The sequence below is a fragment of the Chroicocephalus ridibundus genome, chromosome 2 (assembly GCF_963924245.1).
Source record: "Chroicocephalus ridibundus chromosome 2, bChrRid1.1, whole genome shotgun sequence".
NCBI classification, from domain to species: Eukaryota; Metazoa; Chordata; class Aves; order Charadriiformes; family Laridae; genus Chroicocephalus; species Chroicocephalus ridibundus.
The window spans coordinates 12,841,754-12,858,121 of record NC_086285.1 but is presented as its reverse complement, the minus strand read 5'-3'; positions in this window follow the sequence as shown (position 1 = coordinate 12,858,121).

Sequence of the window (16,368 nt, the reverse complement as noted above, 5' to 3'; positions counted from 1 at the left end):
ACAAATCACCGTCAAATGTTACTGTCCTGAGAAAGATACACTTTTAAGGTGTGAAACATCTAATCTGCTTTAGTAAAGGGTGAGTCTCACTTACCTTCTTTTAGCTCTATTGACCAGATATTCAGTGACCATAAGGGGATCTGGGATGTTTGGCTCAGTCGGAGACCATCCCAGCTTGAAATGAAGCCAACACTCTGCAGCAGGTCTTCTAGGCTGTAAGGCATAATAAATTGCATTCAAAAACATCATATTTTCCAATCAAAATAAATGAGAGACTTAAGAAAGAAAGAAGGTAATAGCTACTGAAGCAAGAAGCAAAAACGTCAAATAATTAGGTGCTCTAAGAATGCCACTCCATTTTGCATTCAGGCAGAAATCTGAAACACTGGCAGTCAAGCACTGGAGTTTAAGACATATTCTTTTTTGATAGTTTTAATGTGCTTGTATTCCTACTCAGCAGGAAACACATTAGTGAAAAAATGTCAGATGTAGTCTCACTGGAGAATTAGTCAAATTAATTTATACAAAAGTCCAATAATTGTGAGGGAGTAACAATGGCAAAAACACTATTGGAATAAAATTCTCTTTGCCTGGCTGGGTAAACTAGAGGAGTGACCTTTATTTTCGCTGCATAGGTTGTGAAAATTTAATTTTGCGTTACAATTTTGTCTCTGAATTTTCTGTTTGGTTGATTTTGGTTTTAGTCTGGCTTCTGGAGGAATCAAAGACTATTTGATTACGTTGACAGTTTATTTGCTCTTTTCTCTCATATTTTTACACAATTGTGATTTAATATAACAAAAATCTCATTGAAGCTAAATTCCTGAAGTCTCTCTGAAATCGGAGAGAGAAGAGAGACACCTTCAGTGCTTGAAAGCCTGCAGTAACAATATAATTCTTATTAAACACTAGAGAATTGATATAAAAAAGCAAGTATGACAAAGTGGCGTAAGTCTTCTTGTTGTGTAGTCACTCATATGTATTTTAATTATTTTGTTAGATATATTGCTAATAAGTTTATCAAAACCAATACGAAAAGTCCGTGTTTTTTCTGTCTCAAACGTAAAAATTAAAAAAAAAATAAAAATACTTGGTGTCAAGCGTATTTTTCACCTTGTAACATAATACCTAGTTTCTGTTTGGAACATTTTACCAGAAAACAAATGAATGCAAAGGCAGACTAAGATACCAGTCACCATGACGGGAACAATGAGGTGACTCCACTTCTTTCACTTCCTTAAGAAATAAATTATGCACATATATGCATACAACAAACCAATCTCCTGCCCATTCTAATAAGACTGATACCCAATACATATGTTACCGTTAATCTCCAGAAGCTGAAAGTAGTACACTAGAAAAAACAATTAGAGAAAAAATAGAGCAATGAGAATTCCACAAATTCCTACATAGTAAATTTGCTATTTTTTATTTTTTTTTTTGCATATGCTGCTGAATTGCTGCCAAAAAGCAAAGTGACAGATTAAATATCTCTGGATTTGCAAAAATCTCTTCTAACTCTTGGGATGTGCTTCAGTGTCTCTTGTCAGATTAAAAATCGTATGTTCTTAAAGCATGAAAACCATGAAATGAAACTGAGTGATCCTGTCACCCTGAGGACTTACTACAGTCGGTAACACCAGTCTTGATCTGACAAAAACTCAGACAAGCAAGAACACTGAAATATTCCCAGATGTTAATTTCTAGTCATTAAAAAAAGGTTTAAATTTTTATTTATTTTTTTTTTAGGTATAACATGGCAAAGCTCATTCAGAGATATGAAAGAGGCCTCTTGAACTTTAGTATATGTTTTGAGTAGGGAGAAAGACTACTGAAACCAGCTCAACAAGAAGTACTTTCCCAGAATGAAGAACATCTATTCACATCCCCCAACACCTTGGGAAATGTGCAGAACTACATCAGTGCATGGTGTCACCAGTGCAACTCAAAGTATCTGAACTTAACTACATCACCATCCTCTAAAGAAAAGAGATTTGGATAGACTAAGATGCAGAAACAGAATTGCAAGATTTTATGAGAAAAATTTGTTAACAGTAATTTTTCACTGCAGTGTGCTCACAGTGTACCTCCAGGCTAGCAAACTCTTAAGATACCATCACATGGGCACTACGTGGTTTGTTCTACTGAAATCTTCAGTGAAAGGATTTAAAAAATGGAAATAATTCATGTATTTGTGTTTCTTTTTCTCTCCTGCTGAGGACAGCAACCAAAATAATAATCTGTAGTTTAGTAGAATTTGATGAAGTCGCTGCATGAATTTCATGGGAGATGGAGCAACTTTTACCAACTGAAGACGTGACCTTATGTCAGATGACATAAGGAGAGTAACAGGGAAGTTGAAGGCAATTGAGTCTGACACAAGCCCTGTTACTACACAAGATCTGTGTGTCATGTTGGCTCTATTCCTCCATGAAGCCCCACCAGGTGCTTTAGCATTTGACTTTGTGCCAGCCCAGGCTTACATGCTTGCTTACCTTTAAGCTTGCCTCCTCGTTTAGCATTTTACAAGATTTCAGCCAAAGTACCTGCAGGATTGATCTCTTTTTTTATTGGAAATGCAAAATTCGTGTTAAGAACAAAATCAAACAGTTCACAGCAGCTGACAGAAAGGCAAAACCACAAGCTGTTTAAAAATGACTGGCAGGATATTTCTGGTCTTGTCGCATCACCAAAAGGCTCGTAAAGCGTTCAGGCTTTCACAGTGACCACCGCCATCGGATGCCAGCTAGATTCCTGGGACTGCTCTTCCTTTTTCTGGTGTAATTCAGGGGCAAGTTAGGCATTCCTCAAAAGGCTCCAGTTTGCTCTCCTGTGAATTGCTTCTCTCCAATCAACTTCAATTCATGGAAGACAAGGGCCTCTTAACAATATTGCATATTTTATCCTCTCTGATTGTTTGGCAAATCCCTTATTCCCTAAGTTTTTCATTTCCCCCCTGACATTTCACCCACTATATTATGGGCATCGTCTGAGGATTTAAATCCAAAAGCTGTTACTGTGGCTCCAAAGCTTCAAATCAAAATTGAAAGATGTAATTCAGCTGTTCTTCTATAAATATGCAGCAATTATAAAGAAATAAGGGTCAATATAGAATCCCAGAGAGCTTTGCAATAACCTGCACTCACTATATTTAACTAGAGACATGAAAGCTACTTAGTTTCAAGGAAGCATTTAAGTATTACAAATGATGAATTTACAAATTCATGAATTATTGATGAAATAAAAACCTCTCTGGAATTTGAGCAACTTTTATTTGAACATATTCCCCATATTTATGTACAGGCATCTTAACAGCGTTTTTCAATTTCAGTTTTGGATTTTGAATATACAGCAGGAGTCTCTCATTTCATAAGCATCTGGTGAATTTGCATTACAAGTATGGTTTGCACCGAGGGTTGTGAGTTTATTGCCACCACAGTCTAAAATCCTCCATCTCGCAACCACGTCCAGTTTCCCTCTATCCTTCCTGCTCTGCTCAAGAGGGTGGCGTTCGATGTACGGAGGTGTCCCAGGGGTGCACCAGCACGGGCTCAGGCAGCTGGGACAGGTATCATTTGAGAAGAAGTATTGTCCGTTTGACTCACAGCCCTCTCTGTCATTCCAGAAAAATTTCTGTTACAATTCCCACCTGCAGGGTTCAGACTGAAGCAGTTCATGCAGTTCAGAAATTGCTGGTGCGATTGACAAAGTAGCAGCCCTAATTAGCAAATATCAGCAACCACTGAGAACTTTCCAAATGAAAAATTAGCCACTTTGCAGTACTTATTAAAGTGTACAGTGTATTCAACTCTCTCAGAAAAGGAAGATAAATCCTGTGTCTGTGGTTCCCATGCCAGTGGAATTTGGACAAAGGAAAAAAAGTCCCTTTAATTATGAAAAAGATTTTGGTTTTGGTATTCTGCTAAAAAATCTCAGGTGTGGAATGCCATATTCAGGGAGGTTTGGGGCCAAGATTTCCCCTGCTGGAATAACTTCATGTAGACGTAATTTCATGTAGATGCAAGATGAAGTCACTTATGCATCAGAGACATTGATTTTTCCAGCTCAGTGACAGGGCCACAAAGCCTGGACTAAAACAAGTGGCCCACGGGGAAGTTTTAGTTCCTAGAAACAAGTTGTGTTCAGGACCAGTACACACTGATAGGTGCTGGTCCCCAGTCATCCTTCCTTGCTGGATTTCTGTGAAAGAGCTCTTTTTAGAGAACAAATGAACCCTTCTTCTAATGGGGAAAGTGACTAGTGAGAGAAAAGTTGTGAAAGCCACTATTTTCAAATCCTTGTTTGAACAGAAGGAAGTGGATCTTTGATGGGGAAAAATAAAATATCATAGAAGTGGGAAAGCCTTTCATTTTCTTCAGTTGTCTGGCAATTGACTCTGAAAACGACAAAAACCTATGAGTTACCCATTAGCTTTGTTACTGTTACTATTGCAAGAAGCCTATCAGGACAACTTGCAGACAAAAACATAATATTGAGCCTTGCCTCATCCCCAACATGACAGTCGTTGTTCCAGTGCCCCCAGATTTTACTCTTACAGGACACAAGTGGTTAAATCAAAACTGGCAAGAGAAGTCAGAGGAGTTAGAGATCGCCCTGTATTTAAACTAATCACTTTTTCAACAATACAAACTCAGAGAATTTTCTCCAGTCTGATTTTTTGACCCTCTCTCTTCATCCCAGGTCATGTAGTAATGCTTGCTTTTCCAAATTTAACTTGGAGCTTTAGTCTTTATAATGCAAGACTTAAATGTCTGTAATAATTTGCATGTGTCAGTTAGACTAGAGCAGCATGTTTCTCCAGTCAGGCCATAGACAACCAGACTCTGTATGGTTTGGTGTTAGTTACTGTTAGTTACTCTCCAAAGCTATCACGATTACCAATATACAGGCATTACATGAAGAGAAATCAGTTTGTTTTCCCAGCTGTTCCTCTCAGTTTTTAACACCATTGCAGACTGCTGTAAAACCTCCAAATTAATCTTTGAGTGAGTCCTGAAGACTGCGTCTGTCTCCTGCCATTTCTCCATCTTGACATTGTGCTATGGAAATTGTTTTCCATTATTTCTTCTTCATGTAAGAAATATATGCTTTTCTCTGTTCAGCTTCACTGCAGCCTTTTACTCCAGACTGATGTTGCTTTGTAGTATTTTCCCTACTGACTTTCCAGACTGTTTCCTCCCCAAGAGAGAAAGAAGCTAAGAGAAAGAAGCCCAGGCCTACCAGCCCAGGCAACAGTAGTTTGTCACTCTTTCACACCTACTACTACTATTATTAATTTTATTATTATTTATTATTATTATTATTATTATTATTATTATTATTATTACCACCTTAGGCTCTGCTATCCAGAAGGAACTTGAGTGCCCAAAGTCACAAGGACACCCAAGACTACAAATGAGTTGTGCACGCCAAGGGATGAAGCCATTCCTTCCATCCCAGTCCTGGTGGCACTGAGTCATTTTTACTAAAAAGAGGTGCTGTGCTAGGCAGTCAAATCCAGTCCTAACATGGCTATCCAGCACAAAACGACATCTGCTCACAAGTCCTGCCTGTCATTTGCGTCCCTTTCACACACACCCCATAATAAAACTCTTCTGAAATGGGGCATATGAAGAATGTCCTTTTTATCTAGAAAAAAGCCGTAATGATACAACCTCACTGACTGTGGCAAGGGACTTCTTGTGTTATAAAATAAAGACAAAAGGGAAGAAGCTATTTTTGTGGCTGGTTTCACATTATAGTTTTAACTTGAGGCTTAGTAGGAGTTTCAGTGAACGCTCGCTGTAAAATGTGAACAACTTCTGTATTAAATCTGAAAGAACTCACTCCCTTGGGTCTTTTCATCCTCACTGGTGGATGGCCTGGTAAAATTTCTCAATTTTCTCTTGCATTACATGTTTCAGCTAGCATGTGATATATTTCTGTCCCACTAGGGCAGCCTGAGAATTTGACGGCTTCCTAAGCCATGAAGGAAGACCAAGGTTTTTCACCTTTCCTTTTGTAGCCCTTCAGTCCATCCTTGCCAGACACTGGGAGTGAAAATGATACTGTTCTCTTGGTGAGTGAGTGGATTAATACATATGATGATAATTGAGCAAAAAGCCACGAACAATAGTCCTTTTTCAGCATAACGGGAGAGTTTCCATTATGGGGCAGGATGAAGAATACAGGAGATGACAGAGGAGGTCACTGCTGTAAGGAGAAGAGCAAAACGTTAATTTGGTGTCTCGTTTCTGTGGCCCAAGAACTAGAACAGCTGTTTACCATTTCCATCCCATGACTACCTGACCAACTACTGACCTCAGTGGGCTCAGGACAGGCTCAAACTGTTTGCAGAACCATGACAGCCGTTCTTGAGGCTGACTGTAGGCTGCAGAGCACATGTAGGACAGCAGTGGCAGAACACTTTACTAAAAAGGTGAGTCCCTTCAACTGTTCCTGTTCTGTTCCATGTTTTCGGATTATTTACTATGCTTTTAACAGCATAAGAACTAAACCATACAGGATAATGACGTATTTTCAAGTAGGTATGAATCAATGGAGGAAGGAAATGGAGGAAGGAAACAAGGTGCATAACAGGGGTTACTAACTAAGCAAAAATTTGATGGCTGCTGGCCCCGTTCATTCTTCGATCTAACACTGTATCATTTATCCTTTTGTCCTTCATCCCTTTGCAAGATGATTCCCACGCTGTGTTTCTAGAGGGAAACAAAATTGCACGGCATCGCTCATTCTAGAATGGCAAATTTCCAGGCATTCAACTTTAAAACCCTTCTTATTAAATGAAAATTTTGCACTGAGAAACTACTATTTATTCCATAATGTTGGCTTAATTTCTGTTTTTATCATATGAAGAGGAATTCTGTAGTTCTGTTTATGGTATCAAATGCTCTGATTTTTCATAATTAAGAGCTTTGTTTGTCAAATTGTTGGTGTTTGCACATCACAGCAATGGAGAGAACAGTGCTGTGTACACACGGAGGATGTTCACATCAACTGCAGGCTGCTGATGTTTGCACAAGCTGTAGCTCTCAGCAAAATCCAGCGTCGTGGACTGGGACATCATTGTATAACATATACTCATCCCAAACTTTCTTCTCTTCTTGCATTAGGGAAATCTTTCATTCGAACAACGACCTCAGAACTATAAACCCATTTCCTGCTTGACTTAACACTGTGGGTTTTGTTAATCTGGTGTCTAGGATTATCCAATTTGCATGTGAAGCAGGAGTACTTTCATTCTGGGACCTGGGTGAAAAGTCTGTTCATGGAGTGAAAATGACCTTTCCAAAAAAAGAAACAAACAACAGAAGAAAATGTTTTTAGTCTGTTACCTCTCTACAATCAGGAGAAAAACTTCGATAACTTTGTATGATTCTTAGTTCCTTAAAAGAAAAGGCTGGTTGATGCTGTTCTGCTGTGTGCTGTTAGAGGGAGAATATGCTCACCCTGAAGCTTTTGTTTTAGCTTGTGCATCCAGAACTCTTGAATTAACTATTCTCCTACTGCTTTCTGTTATATACAGAGGTGTTTTTACATATATAAAGATGGGCTGCTTACAGTCAGTAAACAGCACAGGGCCGTCCTATTGCTTTTCTTGAACTATGGAAAAAGCCTGCCTAAAAGTTTGTCTAATTAAAGGAAATTAGCGTTCCTTCCTGTTTCTACAGAAGACACATGCTGAAAAGTACAGTCGGTGCCAGTGTCCCAGGCATGTGTGGCTGTCTTCAGAACTGTCCATACCAAAACTCTGACTTTTTGTGAAAGTTTTGAAGAATGCCTCATCTCTTCTAGGTTCTGTTCTGGTAACCACCCTTGCACAAAATTGAACGGCTTTGATGATAGTTTTTTCTTTGTTCTCTGATGTCTCTTTGTGATTCTTGTCAATGCTTATTGTGAAGACAGCATTCTGAAAACAGAAGTCAAAGCTGAACAATCATCTCATCCACTCTCTATATTTAATGCTAACAAAAAGCAATCCTTTTTTTCCTGTCTATTTTTTCATATGGTTTTGTAACATCTTGGTGCACAGAGCTTTCATAGGAGACACCTCTGTGGTCTAATAGGCCTCATCACTAAGCATTTTCTTAATAGCCAAAATTTACTTAATTTCTGTTTTTATAGTTACGACTCTAGTAAACAAGCTTTAAAGCTCCTCCTTTTAATGCTCCAGTAAAGGAGCTTCAATGCTGCTTTACTGGAGCATTAAAATTGTGATTCTGTACTTTGCCTGATGAAAACTTTACATGGTATGAATTGAATATCCTCTTGTAAAATGATAATAATGAGATAAAATGAGTTAAGCCTATGCTTTTCTAACATGTTCCCGTGAATGGCCTGTTCTTCCTTTGTGTGGTATGTAATTTCTTACACTATTAAATGTGCTTTTCTTAAAAACATGCTTGAAATTAATTCTGCTGGAACTTTACAATTCCAGCATGCATGAACTTTTTTTAAGATCCTTGACAAACATTAGAGGTTCCTGGTCATTCTGTACAGAATTGCCAGTTATACAAAATAATGCAAACTTCTTTCTTGAGCTGTGTTAAAACCTGTGCACTTTCATTGGGATTTCGTTAATTTCCATGTCAGCCAGGGAAACTGATATACTTCTGATCCCGAGCACTGACGCTGATGATGTTATGATGAGAACATAGAAGAGCTAATTAAAAGCATGATGTAGTCTTACAACTTCTGATAGGCATTTGAATACCATGCATTCGTGAAATGCTGAAATGTAGTACCTTTAGTTGTTTACAAGCATTATCCTTTCTCAGTTCTGGAAGAACTTTCTGAATTAGTTTTAATAATTCTTTATTTAGCTCCTAAGTTTGTGATATGGGGTTGCCTTCTTTTTAGCAGTAGAACATCCAAACAACCTTTCTTTGTACACAAGTAGCTAATATGTAAATCATGTTAACTTTTGGTGTCAAACTGAGTCAAATACGCCTGCATTTTCGTGAACAATATATGCCCCAGTTCTTGGAAAGTTTTTGATTCCTGTAATGTCTGTTGCAATACTTCCTGAAAACGTATGCGCACTGTCATATTTTTAAACTAAATGTCCTTCAGCTAGAGCTAAATCACAGCAGTAAAGATGCCAGTTGGGAACTGATTCATTCTCGCATTCTTCTACTTTCTCCTTTAACATCAATTTATGCAACTATTCTTCAATAATTTCAACTCAGAGCTTGACTTGTTATCTTGCATTTTGGAGATGATGAGCATCTTTGAGGTCGCCTAATAACTTCCTTTTTTGGCATTTTGGTGAACATTTAATACTTCTTAAAATCTTGCAGGCAGAACACAGTAGATCCAGCAAATATTTTTGTAATGATAAACTATTACAGAAGTTTTGTTTCTTGGAGATGTCATTCTGATCTTAAAGTGTGAGTAGGTGGTACCACAGATATGTTTAATTTGCAGTAAAGATTTTCTGGTATAATTATGCTGCTATTTTGTTCATATCATCATTTTCTAATAAAATACCTTTACATAGACACATCTCAAAAAATACCTTTCTTTCATTCCTTTTTCTTACTTTACATTCTCCACTCTAAGTTTAACCTGTGAGATAGTAGGATAAACTTTATAATTAAAATTTGAATCAATTCCATAATTATATTATAAAACTTTTATTTTGCACAGTTATACAATTAAATGTGTATTGATGTCTTAAAAATGTCAGCATAGCTGTCCTGGAAAACACTTTGACTTTTTCTTCTTCACTGGAATTCCTACCTCTTTGTCTTCTGTTTCTGTAATCAGCTGTTAGAACAATACTTTAAAGAGCTGTTTTTATCTTTGATGATCCATAAAGCATCACACTTCAGTAAATTATTGTTTAATAAGCTTGTCACAAGGACCTAAGTGCCAGGAAGTTTCATTAGTCATTATATAATGGATTGATACTCACTGGTGCAGAAATCACAGTTCAGAATTTTGCCTTCATATATCAGAATTTAAGGTTGATGGTTTTGAAACATACGATGCAGTGCTGTTCTGCTTTAAATGGGAAAGAAAATCTTTGTAAGAAAGTTTTTCATTAAATTTCTTTTTTTATAAGCTAATTCTTTATTTCATCGCTCTTCCATTTTCTCATTATTTGTCACACAATTGAGTACTTGACTGAAACCTGAGTTATTTGAGCCACTTCTGAAGTGGTTGGCACAGTTGTCCTACTTTGTGCATCATGAATGATCAGCGACACTAACCGAGAATGGGTTGTTCTGTCTCAGGGGAGGATTTTGCTTAGTCAATGCTGGTTCTCTGGGTGTATTCTAATAACTGCTGGCTTTCACATTACCATGTAAAGTGAACCCTAATTAATCCAGCAGTGAAAGACGTGTTTCATCTTCTGATACTAGCTCATTATGAAAAATGTAAACAACTCTGTCCAAGCAGTCTGTGTGCATACTAACTTCTGCCCTAATGATGCTTATTGTCTGACTAACTTAGCTTTGTTCCATTTTTTACTATAAATACATGACTTCTAATTTTTGTTCCCTCTTCATCTTTAGCAGTCAGATTGGTGTTTCATAATAACCTGCCTTAAAGTAAACCTCCGCTTTAGTACTTTTAACCAATTGGCATCTACGTAGCACTCTCTAAAATGAGTGCTTTCCTACTGGCCTGGAGTGGTCCTCTCAAGGGCATGCAGTGTGGCGAGGAGGTGGCAGCTCCCAGGGGTGGGAATCAACAGCCTCAGGGAAGACTCAAAAAGCAATTTATTTCTTCATTGTTACATATTCTTAGATTAAGGTAGCTTTCTAATAGAAACCACGTCTAGGAAGCAACTTTAATGAAATCAATACTAAGTTGTCCTTGGTGCCTCCAAACTCCCTGAGGACGTAGAAGCCATGCCGGCAGATTTAAAGCCCTTATGAAGTGGATTTTTTTCCCTCTTGCCTGTAAAGGGCTGACAACACAAGCTATTTATCAGTGCAAGTCAGCTTACCCCATCCTTTTATATATAACTGCTGAATGCCCTTTCCATCTCATGAAATAAGTCCATCTTATTGCACAGCCATGTAGAAAAAAATTTGTGAATGGAAGTCATAGGAATAGGTACAACCTCTCTTTGCAGAGGAATAGAGCCCCTACTTTGGCTCTTTCCTTCATTCCACGACTGTTCACGGATAAGAAAGAAAATTAAGAGAAAGAAAAAGGACACCGGAGAAAAGAAAATGCAGGTGGGAGAAGGGAAGAGGAAGCACAAGTGAAAGCAGTCCTCAGCTCTAGCATTAGCATTTGCCAAGGCTTTCCACTCAAGCCTGGCTACTTCTGTTTTCCGCCCTCCAGGATGGGAACTGCTTCCATCTTCCTTGTCCCTTGTCCACCTCTTTTGGAGCTTGCTTGTCCCCAGAATATGAAGCAGCTCAATTCAGAGTGTTGCCAGTTAGATGCTGTATTATAGATCATTTTGATCTCCATTTAGCTGTACCTCATTAGAGGAGCATGTTTTGTTTAAGTAGAGATGAGGTTATTCATAAGTAATTCAGTGCCACTGAGAGAAAAATCAATTGTGGGAACATTAAATTTTCATTAAATATGTTAAATGTAACCTGACAGTCAAATGGTCTCCAGTTGTATGGGTTTTACTGCAATATTACTTTAAGTAAGAGATGAAAGTGGGATTAGGTGGTAAAGAATACTTTGTTTGGCTTAAGATAAAGGATAAAAGTGGGGTATTTTTCCATTAGCATTCACTCTGCAGGGATCCTCAATTACTTACAGGGCCATCTGCACTTCTGGAGATATTGTGAGTTTGAAGTGAGTAGTACGTGCAAGACAAGAGCAGATTGGAGCTGTCTGGGCCAAGAAAAATCAGACACACTTGTTTTTGAGTGATATGACACATTTTGTAGCTCCTGTAGGCCTGAGAACTTCACACGCCACAACTTCTTGCATTCCATTCTCCCTAACCTCGCAAGGATTTCTTCACCTTTCTTTTGACGATTTTGACATGATTTCCATGTCTTCCTGTCCCATAGCATTGATCCCATCCCACTCTTAACACAAAAATTTCCAGCTGATGTCCTCCTCAGCCTCGTTGTCACCTTCACACCACTGTTTTACCTCCCCTCTCCCTGTTCTCCATGACTCCAGCTCTCTGCTAACACACCCAGTCACCTAGTTCATGGTCCATACTTGCCTCATAGCCTTTACACAGTCCTGTGAGAGTGCCAACCTTAGCCCACGCTTGGCTGTACCCCCCACCCAACTCCCACAAGTGGCCTGTGCCCCAGCTTGCTCTCTTCCCGACCCCTTCCTCCCTCCCATGAAACTGCCCTTTCCTCCCCCTTCCCTCTGCTACTCCTGACTCTCGTTTGTGCCTGCACCCCAGGCTATTGCTCCTCCTCTTCACTCCCCAAGTCCCTTTCTTCTCTATTCTCAGTCACCAGCTTACCTAAGCCTTTTATTTTTGCCAGAGAGTAAGCTGCAGGTGATCCCTTCCTGTAGGAAGTTACGCTGCTGCTGGTTGTACATCCCTTGGCTGTAGCGCAGGGCGGTAGAACTTCTCCCCAACCTGTAGTGTGGAATGTTGTGACTGGCTTCTAAACAGAGCTTTCGAATGGAGCATCACCGTCATTAAGCTTGTGCTGACTGATGTTTATTCCCAGAATCTCACAGCTGGCCTTTCCAAGTCCAGCATGTAACAACAGCACAGCGTGATCCCATTAATTTGAGTGTAAAGTTTCACTCAGCTCTTGCCTGTGATGTTTCATTTCTGTTTATCTATCACAACTAACTGACTGCTTTTCAGAATGGGATGTATATATGTGACACATCTTTCCCTGGTTCCCCTGATAAGTCAGTGTGTAGCAGTCAATCAGGCACAAGTATGAGAAGAATCTGAATTTTATTTTACAGTTGCTGCCTGTCTCTTTTGTTCTGATATATCTGCCTAAGCATAGAAAATGATGTTGTAGAAGTACAGAATATCTGATTACATGTATTACTGCTTTTTCTGCTGTCACAGATAACGGCAGTAATGCAGCTATACTACATGATAGTGTCTTGCTGTTTACCTCTTCCAGCCTTTGGAAGACCTCAGCAGCTGCTCTTCAGAAAAAGTCCATGTTGAAGTTTGCTCTTGAATTCTACATAAGAGAAAAGAAATGCACGTATCCTACTGTTAGTACCTTGACAGACTCTTCTGCCTGCTTAGCTTCTGGTATAAATATCTGATCTTGATTCACCAAAATTAAACAGAAATTGCTAGTGTCTTACAAAAGACCTCCACTGGCTTATATATAGCTGGGCTGTGGTAAACACATCTTTTTGCTCCAGAAGTCTGTCTTTTTAACACCACTATCTCTTTAAAATAAAGACGGCAAAATGACAAAACAGGTTGGATTCACACACAAACCACCTTGAATTAACTTGAAAATATAAAAAGGTGCATTTCAAACACAACAACAATGTAATAAAAGATGCACATCAATGTATTGTCCAAGGTTTCACCTTTAAAAAAAATCTGAAAGCAATTATTTTTATTTTTTTTTTAAAAAAGGTCTCTTGCACTCTTGTTTAAAACTTGTATGGAACCAAAAACAACTATTTGCATGTGAAAATCAGACTGAGAGGTGAATTGTCAATTGGCTTGTATCAAGCCAAGTGGTCTGAGGAATTCAAACCAGATCACTGTCCTTATGAAGTTGCTTTACATGTAGCTAACAAGCTGCTTCTCGTTGAGAAATTCAGAGTCCTTGTGAATGCTATATATTTTTCCATGTGTTTCCACGAATTAACTGTTTCCATTGAGTGGCAAACCTTTGTGTTTCACAGGATCACTGAGTTAGCAAGCAGCTGAGCCCTGAGCAACACGTATTCCTCTGCAAACTCTATGCCCAGTGACTGCCCAGTGACTGTGAGGAAGACTGTGAACTCATATCCTTTGCCTACTAAAGACACTTTCAAATTACCAACTCAATAACACTATTAATACACTGTTGCTAAGAATAATTGCATTTACACACCAAAAATAAGGATTTTATGCATACATTGGTTTGAACAGATTTTTCAATTCAAGAATATGCCACTTTGGCTCCTTACAGTCTGTTTTAATGCTGACCTCCCTGGAGAGTTTCTAAATAGTTATATGATTGTCAGTTTGGGAAAGCAGCAGAATTTCTGGCACCCTAGAGGCAATGAAGATGTCACAGCAGGTTCAATCATTACTGCTTCAAAAAATGTTACAAACTTTTGATGGATGCCATTTCAGAGCATGGGGTCATGTCACTTACTTAATTTGCTTTTAAGGACAAAGAAAGGTGGGCTTGGTTTTTGTCCTTTTTGTGTTGTTAAGAAAGAAGCTTCTGGTCACATGTCCTAGATTTCAGCATATTTATCTTTGCATTGGTTAAGTGATGCACAGATAAAAGACAATTTCTGGTTTGTATCTACAAAAATTACCTAGTACTTGCAGTCCCCAGCAGAGAAGAGCATCTCATGAGAGAGGAGAGGACTATCCAGCAGTGCTCTTCAGTGCCCTCCAATCAGCAGGGCATCTGTAAGGGTATCATTTTATCCGCCACAACTCAGACTTGTAGATTAGTTTAATATAATCTGAGGCTACTTGTTTCTGTGTGAATAGAGGATACGAGGAACAGAAAGGTACATTGCATCCATCTTCTGTTAACAGCATAGGACTGTTATTAGTCATGTCTTCTGAATATTATTTTTTTTCCAATGTACTTGGCGAGTTTTACAGAATTCCTAATTCGGGAAATAAATTTCCAGCATTTCTATGGGCAGTGATTAAAAACTGAATGAGGGTTATCAGGATCTGGCCTATTGTGAACAATTTGCTATTCCACTTTCGAAGAAACGTGTAAACTTTTTTTTATTTTGGAATGCCAGTGTTTGGTTTGATAATGAGAATGTTGGTATTTTTATGCTAAGCCTACGCAGGCATGAAGAGGGGCATTTTAGGCCGTTTCCCACATCAGTTACAATGATTGCATTAGAGCTAAGACAAACAACAGAAGAGCTGAAAACAGGACACGATTTTAGAATATAAAAAATATGCTGGAGTAAATATATCTGTGTTGGTATGACAGCAAATAAAAGCTTAGTGATGTTCTTTCAGGTTTATTTATAATTTGAGTATATCCCAGTCTATACCAAATCATACATAGTATCCAGATCTTTTGAAATAAGGCTATTGGCAATAGATCTAACTTAAGTACAATTGAACTGTGATTTAATTTGCTTCTTGCTAAATTCTGAACCATTTCAAGCTTTAGAGTGAGAAATATCTTCAAAAGAATATCTATGGTATGATTTCTATATTACCTTTAGTTTCTATTTACCACATAATGCTTACGACATACCCACAAATCCTTGGAAATGCATAGCTGTAGGAGCATGAGGCCAATCCTTCATGTCAAAGAGCACTCTCATGGAAAGTAAATTATTACCACCAGCCTCATATTTATACAGTGAAGCTGAGGATGTTTAGCAGCTTGTGTGCTGTGAAGCCTGTTGTGGGATACTGCCTCTAACTTAAACTGTGCAGGCACAATGGAGCCCCATTTGAACATTAGCACTAAGTAACTCATGCTAGCAGAGGATTTGGATTTAGGCTATGACTTTGTATTTCCCTGCCTTATGGGTTTATAATTCATTCTTACCATATGCTTCAGTCGGATTCATTGCAAACACTTAGTTATGATTTTTATACTAAATTGCTATCAGTTCTTATGGAAAAAAATTAAACTAAGCTTCAGAGAGGTGATTTGTATTTAAGAGTTCAAAAGTTCTTACAACAGCCATTTTAAAAAGTTGATATCCTAAGCTAAAAGATTCATGGTAGAAGTTAAACTTCAGACTTGCTCTAATATGGGAAATTGTAGGCATGCCTTGTCCTGTCCCTTATTATCATATGTAGTTATGAATATATCTAGTATCTCAGATCTCACACTAGCATCACTTTGTATTTTACGGTAAGGGTTTATGATATTTTTTGTCTGTGAAACCCTACATGATTTGGGATCTAAGCTACAGCGCTCCAGAAGTGCCCTTGTCATCTTCAGAGATTCCCAAATTGGAATAGTGCTCATGAGAAGGATGGAGGGTGGAATAAAGAGTGGTATCCTTGGGAGGGTCTTCTGGTTCCATTTGCTTTCCTTCCATCATGTTGTTCTGCTTAAGTTTCAGAATTCATTTTTCCTTTGAAGATATCTAAGGATGAGGTTGACTTGTTGGGGTGAGAACTCAACAGGGTATTTTTGGGATTGTTGTTATTCTGACCATGGAAGGTGGAGTGCTGGGATCTGGACCCTGAGGGCTTTCAAATCCATGGCATTCACCGCCCAGGAAACTGCCTCTACTGCTTAATCT